Here is a 5,822-nt window from a genome sequence, read left to right as displayed (position 1 = left end):
CGCATAGGAGTGAAATTTTTCAAAATCATGCGTCTATCACACTGGGCATGCCTCTTTCAAAGGGATTTCAAGGTTGAGCCTTTTTTCTTGGTCTTCATTTCTACTCACCTTAAAGAGAGCAATCAACTTTTCAGGCGCTGTGAGAACAACTGAAACATTTTATCTCCCGCCAGTCTTTCTTAGGCCTTGAGTTATCTTACGAATGTATCGTACCGGGACGGGGAACTTCTTGGCTCCTTTTTGACGGAGTTACCGCATGGTATAGATTTTAATGATTTTTCTACTTTTAACGCAAGCAGCACATTCTGGTATCTGCTTTTCTTAAGTCTGTCCATTTGCACAACCAAGGTGTCTTTAACCTTGAGGTCACAATATTTTAGGCGCTTTACGTCATACTAGAATGCACAACGGTCCCTTTAACGAGGTTTGAGTGACCTGAGCCCTGCATCTGCAGGACTTTTTTAATCTTCTCTTGTGTGCGACTAGCATGTGCGGCTGCCAGCTTCTTCGATTTGAAAATCTAAACACCTATACTTGGAATGCTGTTGAACTTCGTAGGTAAAATCTAGTCCTTCGGAAAATCTTTGTCTCATCGTCAAAAATGTTCCGTGATAGCTTGCAGTGAAGCAAGAAGGAGAACCAACTAGATCCTGTTTTAGCTCTGCTTGAAAAAACGAGAGGATAGTTGGAGAGAACAACACCTTTTAGTGGTGCTGGAGTAGACAAATGTTCTAGCACCCTTCATGACTCATTCAGTTGTGTTTAGAGTTCATTGATTTCTTTTCTAAAGCAGCATGCAGCTGCGAGCGCAAAGAGGAAGCGATTGTGAGCAATTGAAGGACCCAAATTAATTATTGAAACAGTACACATAATACTAGAAGTTAGCATGTTTTACCCAAAAATGAACTGCATGTACTTTTCAGACCAAAACGTAATTTTTAGTTAATTGCTTTCAACCAGCTGTACTAATTCGCTCACAGAAGCATGACCCACAGGAAGTTTGTGACTTTTTTAAATTGTACTTGAGGTTACAGAACACAGTTTAATTGATGCAGATGATTCTTTTTTTCCTTCTTTCTCTTCCTTTCTGTCTTTGTTTATTTATTTCTTTCTTTCCTTTCTTTCTTGCCTTCTTTCTTTCATTCTTTATTGTTTCCTTGGACACAGTTCAAAAGAGGGGCCAACGCGTAAGGCGACAGGGCACCTGACAAGAGCCCGGCCCCCTTGCACATTTTATAAAACACAAATAGCATAACAAACAAAGTTTGTACAAGCAGTCATCTAAAATCAGGTAGTGGGAATCAAAACAAAGAGAGACTAGTTACTGTCAGGATAATACCTCATTACAAACATTTTTCCTTCCTCTGCAATAGGACGATAAGTACAAAATAAAACAGTACTGAATGTTACATTGGAGGCATTACAACATCAAATGAATGCAAGTACCGCACGCGAGTTTTGAATTGTCAGTTTCTACACTATCTTGGCTTCAAGTACATCATTGAGTACTTGGGTACCTCAAAACATGAAGAAGTCAATGAGTGCTGCTTTCGTCTTGATGTAATGTTACGGGCCGCAGGCGTACGTTTTGTTGCCAGGACAGTAAGCATGGATCAAGAGAACTACTGAGCACAATTTAAGGTGACCCACTTAGATAGGGCCAACTAGACTTACCCATAAAACCGTCGATGTAAAGTATTTAAAGCTACACTTACGATCCGTGACAAGGAAGAATTCCATATGAATCGATGCAGGTGATGTTTACTCACAGGAAGTTATCGAGACGCTAATGCTTTTGCGAGGGTTTTCCTTCATATACTGCACTGTCACTTAAGCATAGGCACGTGGAAAAACAGACTTGGTAACGTGTTCTCAAACAATTAGAGTGCTTCAGTTAGGGGAGCTACACGTGCAGTCGACTATGCTAAGCCGAATTTGACAAAAATAATTTTGCTCCCTGTGTTGCCTCTCCAGTTACAACGAGGCTCGTGATTACTATTGTATTAAGCTGTGCAAGCGAATAGAACCTGCCTTTGCACTAAAATAAGAATGGATGTCCAATTGAGCGATTTGAGAATTTCTTAACGCCCTGGTTCTTTTTGCATCGCTTTTCAATGAGGAACGAAGCCAAAATATTTGGAGCCTGAAGAGCATCCTGCGTTATTGTGATTGTTAAGGCGTTAATCCAGACGGGAAAAAGCGAAAATCTGCGACAAAAGTTTTCAGTTCTTTTCGCATAGTATAACTCCGCATTAATTTGCGACGCAAACGTGTGAGGTACACGCTCAAAAAGCATTGCGAACCACATTCCTGCGGCAACAATACGTCTGTATTAACACTCACCAGCACGGAATCTTCCATGAACGATGGCAAAGTAGATGTTGCGGATCAATAGGAGGGCTCCATCCGCGTTTATGTCTTCAATAACATCAAATAATGCACACTGAAAATGTAAAATGATTTAATATATTACTGTTGATATTCGATGCCTAGAGTTGGATGTGTATCGACATCGCTTAATTATCAATCTCAAAGTGTAGCGCGTAGTTCTGTTGTAGAAACCTTAGAAAACAAAACGCTATGCATAGTAGGCAGAGGAGGAAATGTTACCAAGCCGCCAGAAGTCCACTCTCACACTGGGTGTTGTCATCCAGCGGCAAAAGCTCATCAGCGAAAACCGAGCAACTTAATACGGCAAGACTATATATATATATATATATATATATATATATATATATATATATATATATATATATATATATATATATATATATATATATCTCCGCGCGCGCTATACTCGCCTATATGTATACATACGCGCGCCTGTCAGGCTCGTAAAGCAAATGACTGCGAAAGTGCAAGACGCCCTCGGTTCATAGGAAATTGGCTTAGTCTTGCTTATAGTCAACGCCTCAAAATCTATGCACTATACATTCGCATAGCTTTTTAAGACTTCTTGCCTGATTCTTACACTCCAACACTCCAGAATTAAACTCATCATTATTAACGGAGTTAACCATTTACCACAAAAACAAATGCGCTGAGGGCGAGACAACTGCTCTTCTATATATATATATATATATATATATATATATATATATATATATATATATATATATATATATATAAATATATATATATATATATATATATATATATATATATATATATATATATATATATATATATATATATATATATATATATATATATATATTGTGCTGAATGGGGAAAACACCGCTCTTCTAGATATCTATGTATATATATAGCAGACAAGGTAAACGTAATGAGGGGCTCGTTTGACAAACATATGAAGGAAGCCAACAGTCACCGAAACCATGGTGCGCAGGGAAGGATTATATTGTTCTATTTAATTTTTTTAAATGCTCGATTAACCTGTTGCTTAAAGAAAATTAGAAAGCAGCAGAAAAAACAGCTATGCCGCCGGTGGGATCCGAACCCACGACCTCCGATTACCGCGTCCGGTGCTCTACCAACTGAGCTACGGCGACGGCCGTCCTGTCTGCTGCTCTCGTGGGTACTTACGTTTATTCCGTGTAAGCGAACCTTAAGAGTGTTCACCAGCGTCACTCTCGTCCATAGCGGCGAACGTAGCACGTCCTGTATTACCGCGAATGTGACGTAGAACGTCATCTAACGGCGAGGGCGGAAACTGTGCGAGAGCCCTCTCAAGCTACCTATGGCATCAACACTGCCAGAACCCAGACCCTCGTTAAGCTATTAGCTGACAAGGTGACATGGTGATATGGTACTCAGGGGAAGGTTTTTAGGACAGAGATTAATCGAGCATTTAAAAAAAATTCAATAGAACAATAGAAACCTTCCCCTGAGCACCATGGTTTCGGTCACTGTTAGCTTCCTTAGCGCTCGTACCGATCGGTGAAGGAATGATCAAGATGAAATCCTCTAAGGTTCTTCAGCAGGAGCTAAGGTCTCTAACTACCCCCTACCTCCAGATCTTCGAGGTGCGACCATTCGGCCGTAGAGGCATTGTTCAATACTCTGACATTGCTTGCGTCACAGACCTGCTCCAGAGCAAAAGTTTTGTGTCATTAGCGGCGAGAGCATTCATCCCTAAACAGCTCGCATGCTCCAAAGGTATTTCTCGTGGAGAGGCCCCTGCATCTTCCCCAAAGGAAATACTGGAGGAGTTTCAGGATGCAGGCGTGGGGGTTCTTTCTGTCTACCGATGCAGTAGACAAGTAAATGGTGTGCGTGTAGGGACAGAATCAGTTATAACTGCTTTTGCTGGCTCCTCCTGTCCTTACGAGCTCAAGGTCTGGCCAATAGTGTATCGTGTGGATCCTCTGCAACCCCGTCCACTTCAATTCACCAACTGTTGGCGGTTCGGTAATAGTGGTAATGCGTGTAAATCAATCACCCGCTGCCGTATTTGTAGAGAAGGGCATTCGGATGACAGCTGCTCCTCTGATCAGCCCCAGTGTTGCCTCTACAAGTGTTACCACTCAGCAGACGATGCCAACTGCTCGAAGCGAGCTGACGAACAAAGCCTGCTAGATATAATTCAAGGGAAGAGATGCTCGAGAGCAGATGCGTATGCACTTCTGGATCGGGAAAATAATACATATGCCAGCCGCGCGCGAAGCTCTGTTGCAGATATAGAGTCAAGTTTGACTACTTCGATAGTGTCCTCAGTAGAACAGGCTTTTTCTGTGGGGGTGGAGCGAATGCGGTGCAACTTCAAGAGGCTTTATCTCAACTTGTTTCAGACCAGTCTCTGCCTTCTCAATCATCTCTTTCGGCGGCGACGCCTGCATCGCTCCCAAATTGTGCTGCTAGTAAGAGTGACTCCATGTCGCCTCCTGACACATCCCAACTCCCGCCTGCCAACAGCGCTCCTGGCAGCGTCTCTCACGTAGATATCTGTACCACGGATGTTGAAACGCTCTGTCCTTCCCAGAAGCGTCGAGCTTCTTCACCCTCGAAGTCAGCTGTTCCGCAAATCAAAGCAAAGAAAGGACCCCCCAAAGTAATCCCCCAGACTGATGTGCTGAAGGGGCCTGTTGCTGCCTTCTTCATCAGTCAATAATCATGGCAGGTCTAAAATTTCAGCAATGGATTTGTCGTTGAGTACTTTCTTCTCTCACAGATCTTGAAATACTTCTTCATAAATATAATCCAGATATTGTGATTTTGCAAGAAACGTGGCTCTCTCCACTTAAATCAGTTTCAATAAAAAAATTCCGTGTTTTCAGGATGGACCGCATTAATGACAGGGGCGGTGGGTTAATAACTATGATCTCTACAAAAATATATGTCACTGGGCACCAATCTCGCAGAAAGTTATGCTTCCTGACTGTGAGTTGTTGGCGGTTGAAATCTCTCTTTCACAGTGCGCCAAATTAACTATTGTAACGTATACTTTCCTGTAGGTGTTCACCGGACAGACTGTTTGGATACCTTACAGGGGGAAGCAAACAACACAGTCATCGCAGACGATTTTAATTCGCACCACAGTGCTTGGGATAGTCGCTCTGACTCTTGCGGCCAGCTTCTCTGGTAATGGATGTCTATGAATGCAGTGCGCTGCTGCAATTCCGGAGCAGTAACATTTATGCGTGGAGTATCTCGTTGAGTCATAGATTTAACATTAGCAACTCGTGGGCTTGGAGTATCTGCATGGTCAACAGTAGACTCAGGTACATCTAGTGACTACTTTCCAATAACCTCCTACTATTATGTCCTCTCCTGTCATAAATGGTGGTGCAAGCATGAAATTTGTAAATCACATTAAGTATCAAAAATTAACATCTGCCTCGCTCATCTCCATAGTGAGCTCA

General features: G+C 42.2%; 1 non-coding gene across 1 annotated transcript; it reads right to left on the bottom strand.

The window, feature by feature from the left end:
* Positions 1 to 3,439: 3,439 nt before the first annotated feature.
* TRNAP-CGG (transfer RNA proline (anticodon CGG)) lies at positions 3,440 to 3,512 on the bottom strand. Its single transcript has one exon. It is a non-coding gene; the product is annotated as a tRNA-Pro (tRNA).
* Positions 3,513 to 5,822: the final 2,310 nt, after the last annotated feature.

The sequence above is a fragment of the Amblyomma americanum genome, chromosome 8 (genome assembly GCF_052857255.1).
Source record: "Amblyomma americanum isolate KBUSLIRL-KWMA chromosome 8, ASM5285725v1, whole genome shotgun sequence".
Classification (NCBI taxonomy): Eukaryota; Metazoa; Arthropoda; class Arachnida; order Ixodida; family Ixodidae; genus Amblyomma; species Amblyomma americanum.
This window is presented reverse-complemented; position numbering and strand designations above follow the sequence as displayed.